This window comes from Canis lupus, chromosome 17 (assembly GCF_048164855.1).
Source record: "Canis lupus baileyi chromosome 17, mCanLup2.hap1, whole genome shotgun sequence".
Classification (NCBI taxonomy): domain Eukaryota; kingdom Metazoa; phylum Chordata; class Mammalia; order Carnivora; family Canidae; genus Canis; species Canis lupus.
In genome coordinates this window covers 40,489,531-40,508,483 of record NC_132854.1, presented here as the reverse complement: position 1 = coordinate 40,508,483, position 18,953 = coordinate 40,489,531, and the positions used below count along the sequence as shown (strand labels likewise).

General features: G+C 33.6%; 1 long non-coding RNA gene across 2 annotated transcripts in view; it reads left to right on the top strand.

Moving 5' to 3' along the window:
• The window catches only part of LOC140608397 (uncharacterized), a 140,546-nt gene extending 121,974 nt beyond the window's left edge, over positions 1-18,572 (top strand). For both annotated transcript variants that reach the window (XR_012010415.1, XR_012010414.1), the window contains one exon: positions 18,218-18,572. This is a non-coding gene — a long non-coding RNA (uncharacterized lncRNA). The remainder of the gene's footprint in view (positions 1-18,217) is intronic.
• Positions 18,573-18,953: the final 381 nt, after the last annotated feature.

The window sequence follows — 18,953 nt, the reverse complement described above, 5'->3', positions numbered from 1 at the left end:
TGGCCATCTGGATGTCTTCTCTGGAGAAACGTCTGTTCATATCTTCTGCCTATTTTGATTGAATTATGTGTATTTTTTGTGTTGAGTTTTATAAGTCCTTTGTATACTTTGGATACTAACCCTTTATCAGGTATGTCATTTGCAAATATCTTTTCTCATGCAGCAGGTTGTTTTTTAGTTTTGTTGATTGTTTCCTTTGCTGTTCAGAAGCTTTTTATTTCGATGTAGTCCCAATAGTTTATTTTTGCTTTTGTTTCCCTTGCCTCAGGAGACATATCTAGAAAAATGTTGCTACGGCTGTCAGAGAAATTACTGCTTGTGCTCTCTTCAAAGATTTTTATGGTTTCAGGTCTCACATTTAGGTTCTTAATCCATTTTGAGTTTATTTTTGTGTGTGGTGTAAGAAAGTGGTCCAGTTTTATTCTTTTACATGTAGCTGTCCAGTTTTCCCAGCACCACTTGTTGAAGAGACTGTTTTCTTCCCATTGCATATTCGTGCCTACTTTATTGAAGAATAATTGAACTTAAAATTGAGGATTTATGTCTGGGCTCTCTATTCTGTTCTATTGATCTATGTGTCTATTTTTGGCATTTGGGAAGGATTTTGAGGTATAAACTCAGTCATTTCTTAGTTTTTCTCACTGCTAGCCAAGGATGCATTTTGTACAGTTTTCTAAGTGGCTTTACAGCAGAATCATTTGATTTCCAACATCAGTAGTTTTCTGATGATGTATCATTTAGCATTTTCCTTCATTGTGTGTGTTTACTACAAAAACAGGAAGATAGGGGTCCCTGGGTAGCTCAGCTGGTTAAGCATCTGACTCTAGATTTGGGCTCAGGTCATGATTTCAGGGTCTTGAGATTAAGCCCTGTGTTGAGCTCTGTGCTCCACAGGGGTCTGTTTGGGATTCTTTCTCTCCCTCTGCCCCACCCCCATTCATGCACTCTCTCTCAAATAAATAAATAAAATCTTAAAAAAATAAGCTTATAAATAAAATTTGTTTATTTTTGCTATAACTATATAAATGTATTACCATATAGTTGGTTTTCAAGATACAGCAAAAATAGATGCAGTCAAATTTCTTTTTAATTTGGTTTCTGATTTCTTTTTTACATTGCATTGTAAAAGTTTGTCCAAAATTTTAATTCTTTTAGGAAAACTTAATGTCAATGCTGTCCTGGTATTCCATCATACCAAAATGGTTTATAATTTTTTAACCATCTCTACTTGTTAAATAAATAGTTTGTTTTCCAGCTCTCATTAGAGGTATTTCAAAGCATATTAATGTGTTTTGAAAAATATGAATCCTTTAACATTTATCCAGTGTCAAATTTGTCCATTCATAATTATCCACCTTGCTTTTGAAGTTTTCTCCCTTATATCCTAACCTTCATTTTAAAGATGGTCAAATCTATTTTAGGAGCTTAAAAATAAATAATAATTTATTTCTAGTAAAATACCAAGTTGAGGATATCAGCAAAGTGTCAATGTAGGCAGCTCCAGACTCTTGTCCTTCCACAGAAAAATTAAAAAGTAAGCAGACACTACCAGAGCCAACTTTGTCAGAATTCTGAAAAAGGTCAAAGATATACAACAGCCATGTGAATGCTGAGTCAATAAAAAGGCAACTTGATAATAGTAGGAAAGTTTTGTGGTGTTTTTATTTGTCCCTGCTCTACCACCTTCTGAGTGAAGGAGTTGTAGAGGGTTGTAGAGGGAGCAGAGCAGAACATAGTTTGCAATTGCTATGCATGTCTGTTCTAATCTGTCTGGGGACTACCTGAAGAAACTGGTGCTTGTCTCTGTTAAGTCTAACATGAAACTCAGGCTGGAAAGAAGGAATTGCTCAAAAACACTGCAAGTGGAAAGGATGACTTGTAGTAACCTGCAGTGAGAAGAAATTACAATGGTAACATGATAGACCACCTAACACCAGAAAGAAAAAAAAGATCAGTGAAAATTTCTTTGTGAAATTAGGGCATTCAAATGTATCCATTTACATGGGAGAATTTAGAATATCATATACGTGCCCAAGAAAGATCAAAGAAAAACCTAAACTTTCCCCTCAGGCTGATACCTAGGCTCAGAAGAAGCCTAAGAATTGAATGAGTGCTTCAGCACAGAGCTTACCTGAAAACATTGGGAGAAATGTTTGATTTTTCCCCCCCCAAAGAATACAAAAGAAAGTTGCTAGATCTAGTAAACAAATATATCAGAATCGTAAGGTACAAGATCAATACACTAAAATCAGTTGTATTTTTAAATACCAGCAATAAATAATCTGAGAGGGAAAGTAAGAAAAGAATATTACCTATAATAGTTCTTAAAATAATAAAATAGCTAGTAATAAATGTATTAAAAGAAATGAAAGACTTGCAAATAAATGTGATGATATGTACTGATTCTGTGTTCATGAATAGGAATAATTGGTATTATTATACTCAAAGCAATCCACAGATTCAATCTAATCCATATTAAAATTTCAACAGGTTTTTGGTGAAATCAAAAAGCCAATCATCAAATTTACATGCAGTTGCAAGGGGCTCAGAAAACCAAAATAATCAGAACAATGTCAAAACATTCACATTTCCAGATATCAAACCATTCTTTTTCAAGATTCTATTTATTTGGGAAAGAAAGAGAGAAAGAGAGCATATGCATGAGTAGGGAAGAATCCAAGGACGAGGGGAGAGAAAGAATCCAAGCAGACTCCTCATTGAGCATGGAGCCCAATGAGGGGCTTGATCTGATAAACCATGAGATCACAACCTGAGCCAATATCAAGAGCTGGAGGCTCAACCAATTGACCCACCCCCATGTTACCCAGATTTCAAAACCTGATACAGGGCTACAATAATAAAAACAATGCTTCACTGCTATAAGAATAGACATATACATCATGGGATATAATTGAGATTCCAGAAATAAATCTACATTGTATACCTTAAACTTACATAATGTTATATGCCAATTATACCTCAATAAATAGATACATCAATGACCTAGAGATAATATAAAACTCTTAGAAGAAAACACAGGGGTAAATCCTCATGACCTTCATTTTTGCAGTGGATTCAATATATTACAAAAGAAACAGGAAAAAATATGCAAACTGTACTTCAACAAATTAAAAAAGTTGTGTATATCTAAGGACCTCATCAAAAATGTGAAAAGGCACACAACAGAATGGTAGAAAATATTTGCCAATAATTTCTGTTAAGAGTTTAATATCCAGATTACATATAAAAAACTTCTACAATTCAACAACAAAAAGGCAAACTATTCAAATGCCATTAAACTGCAACTTCAAATTGGTTGAAATGGAAGATATTATGGTATATATATTTTACCACAGTAAAAATCTTTTTTTCTAAAATTGTTTAAATTCCTTTAGAGGGATATTAGAGAACCAGATTTTAAATTGCTATGAAATACAAGTTTGCATGGGCTCATGTGATATTTTCTACAAGGTACAATAGAGGACAAAGAATCTATTTTCATTTAAATTTGTAAGCTCAAGAATCAGAGTGCTATTGCCATGTTAAAATCTTGGGCCTACCCATTACCAAGTGGACATACTTTAGTTACTTATATTATTTGTCTTTTTTTTTTCAGTTTCTTTATCTATGAAATATAGCTTAAAATGTCCATAAAAGATTGCTTTGAGAATATAATATCAAAACATATAAATAACAGGAGAGTATATAGCAAGATAAAAAAATGTGAGCAATTTTTGTATTTCCTGTATTTACATTAGAGGGTATTCTTAAGGTCTTGACAAAGTAAGATAAAAAACATACACTGAGTTTCAAGTAAAGAAATTTCTATTACCATACCTATACATAACAAGTTAACAAAATAGAAAATTTAGTTAATTATCAGATAGATTCCAGCCCCCTTATTTAACTAATAATATAAAATCTTACTAGGGCAAAAAAACTATCTCCCTTCCTCACATTTAACTATCTCAAAATCCTCATAAACCGTCAGTCAATTTCACATGTATAAATAATTTTTCAACTATATGAAAAATACAGAGTAAAACAAATAATGTATAAACATAAATATAAAATAGTTTCATAAACCAATGAATTTGTAATATACTTTGAGTCACACCCAGCAAATTTTAATGTTGACTTTATATTTTGAAATACATATCTATTAAAAATTATTACACCTTAAAAACTAGCAGAAGTTTGAAAAACTGATATTGATAGGCCCTTTTTTTAACATAATTCATATAGTTTATAGAAAGTTACCTCATCTTAACAAATGGCAGATGCGATATCTGATAACTGAGCAATTTAACAACCTGCTGTGTCACAGATGCACAAATCCTAATACATGCCGAATATAATCTTGCCAAACACAGAGATTCACTGTTAATTACTTTTTTCCTCTGTAAGTTATGTTTACATTTTTTTTTTTTTGCAGATTCTTAAATGGCTGAAGGTTTACCCCCTGGATATTATGTCAATTTACTTTTCATCTAAACCAACTTTAGAATTCATTTTTTCAGGAAGTATATTATTCCAGTCTTTAAAAAGATAATATTTTCATAGAAAATCAAGATTTGCTATGTAATGTATAATATGGGTAATGTATTGATTGCAATTGCTTTTACAGTTTCCAAAAAAAGGAGACACATTCTGTGTAGTTATGACCATCATTTTGTAATTCTGATGTACTGCTGAAGATTTTTTAAATTAATAATATGTCAGTTTAGTATTTACCAATCACTTTTCATACTCACAAATTATAACATTCATTATCAGAAGCACAAAAATTCATCTTGTAAGACTTGCTAAAGAAAATATGAAATCATACTTTCTGATTTCAAATTATACTACAAAGCGATAATAATCAAAACAGTGTGCTATTGTCATAAAAACAGACATATAGATCAATGGAACAGAATAGACGGCTCAGAAATAAACCCACACATATGTGGTCAATTGGAGCCAAGAATATACACGGGGAGAGTACAGTCACTTCAATAAATGGTATTGAGAAAACTGGATAGCTGCATGCAAAGAATGAATCTGGATCAATATCTTATACCACATATAAAAATTAACTCAAAATGTATTAAAGACTTCAACAGAAGACCTGAAACCATAGAACCTTTAGAAGAAAACAAAGGCAACAAGCTCCTTGACATTGGTCTTGGCACTGAGTTTTTGAATGTGACCCCAAAAGCAAATACAACAAAAGCAAAAAGAACAAGCGGGCAATATCAGCTAAAAATCTGTACAGCAGAGGAAACCATCAACAAAATGACAAGGCAAATTACTAAATGGAAAAAAAATACTTACAAATCATATATATTGAGTAAGGGGTTAATATCCAAAATATATGAAGAATTCATACAACTCAATAGCAAACACAAATAAATAAAATAATGAAGTTTAAAAATGAGCATAGGATCTAATAGTCTTTTCCCAAAAAACAGACACATGAGTGATCAACAGGCACAAGAAGAGATGCTCAGCATCATTAAATCGTCAGAGAAATGCAAGTCAAAACCACAATGAGATATCACCTCACATCTGTCAGAAAGACCAAAATTAAAAACATTGGAAACAACAGGTTTTGGGGGGGGGGATGTGGAGAGAAGGACCCCCTTGTATACTGTTGATGAAAATGTAAATTAGTGCAACCATTATGGCAAATCGTCTGGATGTACCCGAAAAAATTTAAAAATACAGCTATCGATAATCCAGCAATTCTACTGAGTATTTATCTGAAGAAAACAAAAATGCTAATCTGAAAATATATGTGAACTCCTACGTTTATTGCAGCATTATTTAGAATAGCCAAGATAGGGAAACAACCTCAGAGTCCATCAGTGGAAGAATGGATACAGATATGATATATATACAATGGAACAGTATATGGAACAGTAGTCTCAACCATAAAAAGGAATACAGTCTTGCCATTTGCAATGACATGAATGGGTCTTGAGGCTATTATTCTGAGTGAAATAAGTCAGGTAGAGAAAGACAAATACAATATGATTTTACTTAAATGTAAAATCTAAGAAACAAAATAAATAAACAAACCAAACAGGATCAAAATCCTAGATACAGCGAACAGATTGATGGCTATCAGAGGAGAAAAGAGGTTGCAGGTGAGTGAAAAAGATGAAGAGGGTGAACTCTATGGTGATGAATGGTAACTGTACTTATTGTGGTAATCACTTTGTAGTGTATATGAATATCAAATTATTATGTTGTATACCTGAAACTAAAGAAATGTTATATACCAATTTTACCTGAATAATAAAAAAATAACATGTGGAAATTCATCATTAAGTGAATATAATTAGTTCTGAAAAAAAGCCACTGAAAAGGAGTTAAAATGTTCACTTTAATTCCATAGTAGAATGGTTAAAAATATGCTTATAATTGTATTTAGAAAATGCATCTAAAATCATATAAATATTTAAAATTGTTTCATTTACCCTACTTAAAACAGAAATAGGTTATTTTAATTATGAATTAATTCTTTGAATACTTCAAGGATGTGTTAAGCTAACTTTTGTCTGTGTATCTGTATGAGTTTGTAATTTTTGCCAAAATTTAATAGCACATTACATTGTAATTGTTTCAGAGAACAATCACAAGGAGGCCATTTTTGCCAAAATATTTTGGGGTTTCATCAATTTTCCCAAGAACTTCTCTCTCAGTTCTTTGATATTCAAATCATTCTTTTTTTGAAGCACATATTCTATCATCATCCTTGCCAATATTTTTCTTCAATTTTTAACCAGTCTAACTCTGCTATAACCTCATTTGTCAAAGGCTTTCTTTGCTTTGAGTCAAATAATTCTAACTTTACTTCATTGGCTTTATGAAATCATGCAGTTTTTGCAAGATTGCAATTTCACTTTGCATTATACTGTATGGCTTTGTCAGATATATACCACATCCTAAACCAAAAGGAAAATGACTGAAATAGATGTTGCTCAGGGTATCGGGATAAATATTATTGGGAAGCAGAAGGGAACGTGAAGTGGAAATCAGTTAAATCAGTGATATTAGTAAATAATGTCATGTTATGAGAACTTGTTTTCTAACAAAATTATAGATAATGACAATGACTGTATAAGTACTAAAGAATTCCTGTATACCTGGAAATTTAAGTAGAATTTTCACATCAAAATTTGATTTATCATATATTTTTGGATGATAAAATCACCACTTACATTTAAAAGACCTTCAACTGTGTCTTAGAATGGCTGTGTGTAAGGCACCTCTGTTTGACATGGAAATTTTGAAGACATTTGTGAAGTCTAATAGTTGAAACACTAACCTAAAACATTCATGCATTTTTACATTTATGTATAATATTTCTGGAGAATGATCAACCATCCTTTATTTGAATACCAAAATCCTCAAGTGCTATTTATTACCCCAAAGTATTAGCCCATTTTATCTTTAATTTTTCACTGTCAGAAAATACACCCTCACATTTTTGCCCGATTTGAAAGCAGATGCCCTAAACACATTCCTTTGTTTAGTTAAGAATTCTACACCTATGCAGACTAAGTCAAATTTCCATTTTATAAGGCAATATTTTATATTGTTATATATTGCATAAAAAGCCTACAATCTGATATATTTTAGGTGTTGTCTCTTCCTGGCTGAAGTTTTCCAGGTCCTGGTATCATTCCTCATGACATCTTTATGCCCTATTGTTACAAGGTCTGGATTCAATTTGGTTGTAGATGTCCATCTTAAAATGAGGTATCCAGAACTAATCAAGTCCGTTAAGAGACATCCCTCAAGGGTATAAAAGGCTTGGACTATTTTGTGATGGCTCTCTCAAAGAATAAAACATTCTTATTTTCTAAAGTTCCTGCTTGTGCTGCAACTGACAAGGAGTGATCTATTACAACCCTCTCTTAAGGTGACTTATGCCTCATGTCATTTCTCTTACCTCAAATCCTACTTGAGAAAAAGGAGAGTGTCTTTTCTGAAATGACTACATCTTATCTCTACTGCCACGCTGTGTCTCTTTTTAATCGGTTTGTGTCTGTAAAACACTGAGGTATATTACACATATGTATTATGCAAGTACACTTACAAAAAATTTTCCTAACAACATCTAGTCACAGAGTAATGCTTATGTTCACTCTAATTTTATTATATGAATATAAATTTTTAAAATTTTATATGATTTATATACCCTAAAATATTCCCCATTCCTAAGAATGGATCATATTTTATCACATTTCCTAATTAAAATCTGACTTAAACATGTTTTCTGGAAAAAAAACAAGAATGATAACATATAAATTCTCTTAATTTACAATTATTTGATTTGCTGAGCTTATTCTTGAAAAGTTACATAGACCACATGCTCCCAAGGAATAAGAAGAGTAGAGAAGTGAAACAGTTATAATTACAAAAAAATTCTGATTGCTGCTGTCAGCCCAGAAAACCCAATATCAGTAAGCAAACAGTACCTGAACTCACAGAGTTTACACTATAGAGGGGGAGTGAGAAAAAAATGAACAAAAATTGTTTTAAGTTGTGATAAATATTATTAAAAATATAATATGTAAACAGAAATGGAAAATAATCAAGTAGCAACCATTTTTATTAGGATACTCAAACATTTTTCACTAGGCAACAAATCTACTGAAATCTAAATAATGACAGCTAGTCCAAGAAAGAGGCAGAATGCATATTCTAGAAATAAAAGATAACATTTGTTAAACTATCTAATCTTAGCCTATGAGAAATGTGCCATTTGAAGACATTGAGATATTATCAAATTTCTGTGGAGAAGAAATCTACCAAGACAGAAATCTAGACTGAGAAAAAATGTTATTCAAGCCTGAGAGCAAACTACAAATATATTTATGTGAACTATTATGTGAACTAAATGGGAAAATTTACAGCTCCAGGATATTAAAAAAATAATTGCACCTGTTCTTTGGGACCAGGGGAAATACTGAATATACACCTGAATATAGACCGTGGGCAAACCATAGATGAGAATGGAACTCTGATCCACAAACTCTGCAGCAACTATTTTAAGAAACCAAATGACTACTTGTGGAGTGATTTGCCCAGCTACTAGTTCTCACATAGTTTGTTTGTTTATTTCCTTGTATTTATTTATTTATTTATTTATTTATTTATTTATTTATTTTTGAGAGACGCAGAAGAGAGAGGCATAGACATAGGCAGAGGGAGAAACAGGGTCCCCTCAGGTAGCACAGTGTGGGACTCAATCCCAGGACCCTGGAATCATGACCTGAGCCAAAGGCAGATGCTCAACCACTGAGCCACCCAGGTGCCCCTCAGGTAGATCTTAATGCACTATCTAGTATTCTTTTCAGCATTATCGTTGCCTCCAGATTAACTATCAATGAATCATATGCATTACTCTTGAAACAAATAGACCAAGAGCATGAATTCTTCAGTATACTAGAAACTTAAAGAACAGTCTCTGTATTGAACTGAAAGTGGCATTTTAACATCATGATTCAATTAGAAAAACTTCATATTAGCATTATGAAAGTCAGTAGAGACAGTGTTACCAGTGACATCCACCAGCATGTTAATCAGACATGATCTGATTGTCCCAAGCACTTCCTGCCCCTGTTGAACTTGATCCTTTGCTCGATGGAATTTAAAGAAAAGAATGCTGGCATAAGCACTATAAACCTTGCAAACTGCAAAGTGGATAATTCAATCTTGAGACAACCTTTCAAAGTAATATTCTTTTTTAGACAGGTAATAAGAATATTTCCAGAGTTTAAGCATATTTTAAAATGTAATTTCATTTTCTGGACTTATAAATGTTCTTCTTACCATAAATATGTATTTTGCTTTGTTTTTAAGAACAGAAAATATGTAATTTATTGTGTATAATCAGTTTTTATCTGTACATTCTTTATTGAGAGGTTTATGATACTTAACATATTGTATTTGAAATAAGTTAATTCCAAGTTAATTTTTAAAAATTATTTACTTCTTTGCCTTCAAAATTATTGTTAAGTTTAAACTTTCAAATTCAGTAGTCCAGGCTACCAATTTTATTATTTTTTTTCCTGAGGTTATTATTGACATACAACATTATGCAGTGTCAGGTGTGTAACTAGAGGTTTGACATTTGTATACATCATGAAATAGTCACCACAGTAAGCATAGTAAAGCATTTAATGAGCAGTTATTACATATCATATATGAATGTAATATTTTTCTAAAGTGAATAAGTATAAAACACATATTTTCTTTTGGAAATTTAATACTATATCAGATTCATATACAAGTATTCAAATACACAGTTAATTTCTCTCTATAAAGTTACACATATATATAAATTTCCATTTTTTTTTTGTAAAACAAAGTATGAGAAAAGATTTGCAATTTTATTAGACAGAAAATATTCTTCAATCACTCTATTGCAAAATAATTTTATCCTTGGGTTTCCAAAGTTTATCAGTCACAGTTAAGTGATCAGAAAAAAATATATGAGTAGCTACCTTAATATTTTTATAGACAATATGCCATATAATACTAAATAATACTAACAATGAAAAATGTATATGAAGGTTTTATACATACTAGTTTTCCATTGGTTATTAATCTTTCACAATTCTTCAGTTTTATTATATGTATTACAAAAAATACTTTTAAAGCACAGAAATTTATAATTAAAAATCTCTATAAAAATTACAAATTATTTTCATTCTAAGCTTTCCACTAAATGGAAGTTGGTTAAAAGAAGCAAAAGGCAAAGAAATTATCTCTATTGTAGTATAGGTATGGTAAATATGTAGCTTACAAATTATTTTAAAATTACATTTGTCCCATATATACTTCTAAGCCTCATATGAAGTTCCAGGCTCTACAGAGATACATCTCTGGGCTTGGTTTTAACAGAGACAACTATTTAGATGCAGATTCACTGTTACCACCCATATTGCAAGTAAATAGAGCAAGGAACCTTTCACTATACACTTTATATTTTAAGAAGAAATAAAACAGCTGTAGTCACAATGACAAACATATTCGACTTCATAATAGGCAGAACTTTCGGAGTATCTCATGAGCTGATAGATTATGTTCTGCCCTTTGTACAACTTGACATTTAGGATATTAATGTATTGACAAGGGTAATGTAAATGACTTCATTTCTTCCAGAGATTTAAAGCAATCACTTGCTTTTTGTTAAAATACCTGTTTAGATAGGACAGTGGTCATTTTTTTGGTTTTGTTTTGTTCTGCTTTTCTAAAGTCTTGTTTTTGGGCAGCCCCGGTGGCGCAGTGGTTTAGCGCAGCCTGCAGCCTGGGGTGATCCTGGAGACCGTGGATCGAGTCCCACGTCGGGCTCCCTGCATGGAGCCTGCTTCTCCCTCTGCCTGTGTCTCTGCCTTTCTCTCTCTAACTGTGTCTCTATGAATAAATAAATAAATTATTAAAAAATAAAAATAAATAAATAAAGATAAATAAATAAAATCTTGTTTTTAAGTAATCTCTACACTTGAACTTACAACCTCGAGACCGAGAGTCACATGTTCTACGGACTGAGCCATCTAAGCAAACCTAGAGTCATTTTTCCTTAATAAAAGAAACTTGGAAGCTAGGGGTTCATCATTTGTTGATAAAGCTTTCCCTTTCCCCTTTGAATTTTTTAAGATTTTATTTATTTATTCACGAGAGACACACACAGAGAGAGCAGAGACACAGGCAGAGAGAGAAGCAGATTCCACGCAAGGAGCCTGATGTGGGACTCGAACCCAGGAATCCGGGATCATGCGCTGAGCCAAAGGCAGGTGCTCAACCGCTGAGCCACCCAGGTGTCCCCCCTTTGAAATTTTTAATTGGTCACAACAGTACCTTCTAAATTTATTAGCCAATGTCTTTAACTTTTTAAAATAATATCTTTCCACTTTGCCTAATGTTTTTCTAATTATCTGCTTTCGATTTCTTCCACAATTAAGAAAAATACACTTACCCATTTAAAAAAGGGGAAGGGAACCTTCCTAGCAGAACATAACAAAGAAACCTTAGCTCTTTTGATTTAATGCCTATTGCTTCCAAATAGATAAACCCACATAGCAGTTTGTACTAAAGAACAAAAATCTATATTCCTATATCAATCTGAGTTCTTTAATGTTTACTAGATATGGACAGATGTGACATTATTTCCTTGCATGCAGGTCTTTACCTCTTCCTAGGTTCATCTTCAGCGTTCTTTGGCTTATTAACTACACAACCCCACCTTCTGGCTTCCTTGTCACAAGGTACTCCCTTTGTCTGTCTGTCTTCACATAGTCTTCTTGTAATGAGATACCAGTCATATTGTATTAAGGGTTCACCCTACTCAAATATAGCATTACCTTAAGGAATTACATCTATCTTTTTCCAAATAAGGTCACATTCTGATTTATTGCAGGTTAGGACTTCAATATACATTTTTTTGAGATAAAATTCAACCTATCAAAGACAGAGCACACTTAATGCCAGTGAAGAATGGATGATGTCAGGTAGAAAAAAAATGTTAGTAATAAGTAAAAGAATGATAATAATAGCTTACTAATCAGGCCAGGTTATAATATTTGGATGAGCAAGGCAGCAAAATTGCCTTTATGTGGAGCCTTAATACTGGATTTGCCTTAAAGAGAAACAATCTGTGCAGAAGCCTGAGAGTTTTAACTGTGGTGCCTGAGTCTTCAAAGGTAGGAGGCAGGCAAGGTAAACAATAAAGAAAGGGAAAACGTAGATCCTGTTCCACACGATTTATGGTGGTAAAGGTTGAAAAGGGTACAGGAAAAAATGCAGCTAACTGATGATAATAATCACAAAATATGATAAGTGTCACCAGGAATGACTATAAAGATTAAAAAGGCAGGATAGCAAGGATAGTATACTCTATCACTTTGTCTCATTATTTGAAAAATTGAGCATGCGCTGTGGAGCCTGGCTTTTCAAACTACTCAGAAGCTACATTGGTTATTTCCTGGGAACTTGCTTGAACTCTGCTCAGCATTGTACGAAGATCTTCCTGGAGTCCATATGTAACGTTCAACTTTGAGAAGCACTACTTCACTGCTTTGGGGTAGATAATAAGAATTCCAACTTCTACACTGCTACAAATTTGTTTTAACTGAAATGTATGTTTCTGCATCTGTGAAATGGTCATATGAACTGGTTATCTTTGGAATATTCAAATTTGGTAACTCCAGATATAACAAGTTTTCCTCCAAGTTTTCAATTTCATGCCAAAAAAATATTGTCCTGCCCAAAGCATATAATAAGATGTACTTCTCTGCAAACAAGGTGTTTTCCACGGGGGAAAAAAAAAGTTGTGCTTCTTAATTTGGTTTATTGTATTGGGGAAATACAAAAGTTTAGACAGCATTTTCACTGAACGGAATAGGTGAGCCTCTGAAAAGGTATCTCTTACTTGAATTATTGATGATTTATACTTATTATTACCAATAGTTATCCCATCATCTGTTGTTCCCAAAACAAGAGAATTTCTAGATATATATGTATCAAGTTTAATCAGAATCCTGTCATATAGGTAAGAAGATTTCATTTAGAGTGATTATATAAATATTCTAGAAGTCAGTAAAAAAAGGCAAGATTCGGACCTGAATTTAGGCCACACTGGCAGTTATTAAATAAATAATAAGTAAATAAATAAATAAATAAATAAATAAATAAATAAATAAATGGATCAGTAGGCCAGAATCCAAAAGTTTATTGCTGATACAATATAATAGACAAGAACAAACACAGGATAGTTTCTATCTTTCTTTCTTTCTCTCTGTCTATATTTTAGTCTGATTTTTTATTGATCTAATTGCAAATAAAATAGCTCTTCCTTAGAACTATCTGAAGGATTTCACGTGCCCGTAATCTTGATTCTACTAGGAAAGTAAGCCCCCTCGTCAATTACATGAGCAGACACAACGTGTTCTATGTCCACAGTCTAGTGGCACATTTCCTATCACATCTTTGTGAGAAGCCTGATCAGTTATAATTTTGTAAGGTTTACCAATGATTGGATCTACAAAATCTGGACTTCAATTAGAGACTAGGAGTAACACTAAGGACAATAAAGTTCCTGGTACTTACCTTCAGCAACAATGGAAAATTATTGGTTGGTGTATTTATAAGCACTACAAGAGGGCTACCTCAAAATGACTATACATCAATTATGAAATAATTCCATTTGGTTTAACACATTAAGAAATGTTGAAATTGGGATGCCTGGGTGGCTCAGCGATTGAGCATCTGCCTTTGGCTCAGGTCATGATCCCGGAGTTCACAGGATGGAGTCCCACATCGGGCTCCCTGCATGGAGCCTGCTTCTCCCTCTGCCTGTGTCTCTGCCTCTCTCTCTCTCTGTTTCTCATGAATAAATAAACAAAATCTTTAAAAAGAAAAAAAAAAAGAAATGTTGAAATTATACATAGAATTGGTCATTTCCTTGTATAAGAGCCAAGAAATAGACTAAGGAGAATGTTTAATTCCATTATATATTTGCTGAAATTATAATCTTAAAATTACTGAAGCAATCTGAATTACACTGATTTCACAGAGTATCTTTAAATTTTTATTTCCTAGTCTCTTTCTCACAATTCAGAAAATCTTTAGACACAGAGTTTCCCACATCACTCATGTATTTGGCTGATATCTACAACAAAAATACTGCTAAAAAAGAGTGGGTGGAAGAAGTATTATAAATATTATAGAACTTCAGCATTGCCACATGAGGGGGAAATCATATATATCCTTTCACTTCAGTACTACCTGAAAGATTTTTCCTATCTTACTCAAAAGATCTTTTTTCCATAGCTCATTTTGTTTCCCTCAAAAACAGCATTTCCCAAACTTTAAGCTTTTTATGTATCACGTGGGGTCTTGCTAAAATGGAGAACTGGATTTGGTGGATCTGAGGGGAACCCTGTGTTCTGCATTTCTAACAAGCTCCTAGGTGAGGACAATGCTGCTGATCTATGGGGTCATACATTGATCAAAGGTCTAAGGGAGCCTCTCCCAAAGTTGCAGTTAAAACAACTGACTCAAAGCTTTCTTCTGGAAATCTCGCTAGGGAATAGAATAAAAAATCTGTTATGTGTACGGTGCCTGGATGTCTCAGTTGGTTAAGCATCTGCCTTTAGCTCAGGTCATGATCCCAGGGCCCTGGGATTGAGCCTCACACCGGGCTCCCTGCTCAGTGGGGAGCCTGCTTCTCCCTCTCCCTCTGCCTGCAGCTTCCCCTGCTTGTGCTCTCTCTCCTTGTCAAGTATATTAATTAATTAATTAATTAATTAATTAATTAATGGTCATGCCACATGGGATAAACAGAGATGTGAAGGATGAAATGTAATATAGTGAGAAAAGAATTGTTTTTAACTAGACAACTCAAATAGAGTTGTAGTTTCCAACACTGAAATCATGTGACATTGAAATATATATATGCATATATATATAAATATATTATAATGAAATGTTATTTATCCATGAAAAAGAAGGAAATCCTGCCATTTATGACGACATGGATGGACTTTGGGGGCATCTTTTGACGTGAGGTAAGTCAGACAGTCCAAGACAGACACTGTATGATTTCACTTACCTGTGGAACCCAAAAAAGCCAAACCCAGAGAAACAGCAGAAGGGTGATTACCAGGCGCTGGAGAGTGAAAGAATGGAGGAGATGTTGGTCAAAGAGAGCAAACTTGGAGTTAGAAGATGTATAAGTCCTGTGGATCTAATGTGATTATAATTAAACAGTATTTTATTGTTAAGACAGTAGATCTTAAATGTTCTCACCACAGAGAAGAAATGATAATTTTGCGATGTGAAGGTGGTGTCAGCAGATATGGCAGAGCAATCCTATCCCAGCAGATAGTGTATCAAATCAACAGGTTGTGCACCTTAAGTTCATACAATGTTAATATGTCAATTATATCTCAATAAAAAATAGAGTTCTCTGCAGCCCTGGTAGCTCAGCAGTTTAGTGCCACCTTCTGCCCAGGGCCTGATCCTGGAGACCTGGGATCGAGTCCCACGTCCGGCTCCCTGCATGGAGCCTGCTTCTTCCTCTGCCTGTGTCTCTGCCTCTCTCTCTCTCTCTCTCTCTCTGTGTGTCTCTCATGAATAAATAAATAAAATCTTTAAAAAAAAAAAACAAAACGTTCTAAGATTTAAATGGGAAGATCTACATGAAAGTGCTTCTAATACAGTAAAGCACTATATGAGCAGATTATAGTACCATCAGCACCTAAGCTCCCTAGCCCTCCCCCGTCCCACATCAGTGCCACAGTCCGAGTCCTTCCTTTTTTGAGCTGTGAAAACTGCTTAGGAAACTGTCACTCAGCGGCAGCAAAGACTGCCAGCACTAAACCAATTTGATAGAAGGATCCAAGAGGGGAGAGGACAGAAGATTTTCTTTCCTCTGCAGTTCTAGTTATAAAGCCAAGATATAAAAGGAGAGAATCATTGTGGTATGGCATATGAATTTTAAGATGCTTTCATTGGGTTCATTCATATTCTAGAGTGGTGTCCTCAAGAGTTTTTACCACCTTAGAAACTAAAAAATATATATATTGTCTTGCTTTTAAAAAAAATATTACAAGGAATATGTCATCTTTACAAAGATGGGTTATTATAGTCATTGATCATGTAACTACATAGATAAGATTCTGGACCTATTCACAGCTAGCTACAAACCAACCAGCAACTTCATGTTTGATATATAGATGAAGTGAAATTGCTTTAAAACTAATGCAGAATTTATTTGTAGGGCACAATTTATTAGTATGCATGAAGATGAATTAGAACCTGCAAGCTATATTAAATTTAATGCATGAGAAAGGGAAGTAATGAATTACTTGAAAATCATTTTAAAGCATCATTGCTAATGCAGCTGCTAAACCGCAATCGTCCTAACTGCAGAGACAAATATTATTAAACCTGCCAGAGTCCCCAAACTGTGTTTTAAGCAATTCCTTAAAGAATATAAGCAAAGGCATTTGACTCTCAGCTTCATGTATAAATACACCATGAAAATATATATGCCATATATGCAAAAAAAAAAAAAAAAGCTCTTAGTAATTCAAGATTCCCATAACAGAATTCTTATGCTAATGGTCAAAACAAAAGTTGCTTTTAATTTTCAGAGGGATGGAACATGGAATTTATTAACTTCATATTTCTGATGGATGAAAGAAAATGTAATAAATGAAGAGATGAGCCTGAAACTGCACTCACCCGGCTTTATTTAGCGTTGGTGTTCAGTTAGCTGACTTCACTTCTAATATTGCACTGGCTAAGCCTTTTAGTGTGCACTAAATCCTAGCCGCATAAAAGTGAAGCTAAATAGTATTTACAGGTCTTTTTCATACAAAGTGCAAACCAGCATTCCATTTATAATCCTATAATAACACTCTGTAATCTGCATACCAATGCAGTGCAAATAACACATTTACTTTAGAAATGAGCATAATTAGATTATATAGATCATAGTTGAATTAGACTGAGTGACCTTTTGTTAGCATTCTCTGATAACTCAAGAAAATTTTACTACTTGGCTGCCTTTTCTCTTTTGATCTAAATGATCAGTTTTTGGCATGAGCCTCTAAAATCTTCAGAATCATTCACAATTTGGTTTCTAGGAAGATTTTTTTCCCCAGCAGGAGGGGGTTGTAGTGCTGAACGTTGAGAGTTGGAGTAGATGTTCACTGACATACATTTGAGGTAAGGAGGAGAAACATAAAATACAAAATGAAGGCTGACGTAAAAATGATTTATAATTGTGTTTAGTATGGTCTTTGTAATTACATTTTTAATTAATACTTTTGAGGATGTGCTTTACTTTTTATGCATAATTTAAATCAAATTGACATTCTATGAGAGTTCAAGCCTAGTTTTCCCCTTAATGATACATCAGAAATTTTGCATCAGATGATTAAACGTCTTCCAGTCATTTATTCACTAAAATAGGTTTGTGTACCTACTATGGGTCTCAGACGTGAGGATAAGCGGTGATGACTGCATGTTTGTTTCAAAGAATTTTCCTCCTGGAATGTGAATGGCAATCAAAGATAAGGGACACACGGCGATAACAACAGCCACATAAACCAATTATTCACAAAGTAAATCTCAACTCCTTCTGATTAAGGAAATACAAGCGTATTAAGAGCCATTTATAACCTTAACACATCTCTGCCCTCACTTCTAGGTCCTCCGGATAAGCACAAATCCACACAAAGGAGGCATGCGTTTCTGCGTGTGTGTCACTGACAAGGACTCTTGCCCCCTCAAGATAATGGAGTGTTAAACTGACAGCATTCATCTATCCCTCCCTGCATTCTTCCGCCTAGGAAATTCAAAGACTTAGGTAAAACAACACCAAGACAGATTAGGAGACTATCCTCTAGAATATGAGGTTTTTTTGTTTTTTTTTTTTTTTTTTTTTAGCTCTACTTCCACAAAGGGAAATTGCTCAAAAATCAATCTCACAGGAACCTCATTTGGTTAGACCATTTTACAGGATGGTAAGAAAGATCACAAGTCTCTAATAAATATGAATGTTTACTTAATAAAACAAATCAGCTGGAATATGGGCTTCTTTGGAGTCCTAAATCACAAAATATATAAAAGATGTGTATGAATGTATGTGTATCTAAATGCCGATAGATACATAATAAACAACACTTATTCTCATAGCTAGTTTTCTGTCGTTTCCCACCTCCCATTTGATCTCTGGTGTCCATTCAACCTTAAGGATACATCGTGAATGTCCCCTGATACCATCGTAGCCTGAGCAACCCTAAAAGCTCTCATAAGCCACTGTTAAGGGATCTTTTGCTTCCATGCCTGTAATGTTCGATTAATGCTCTGCACTTCAGTCAGAGCAATGTTTTTTAAAGAATAATGTCCTCTTTTTTAAAAATTTTAACTATCCAATGTATTTC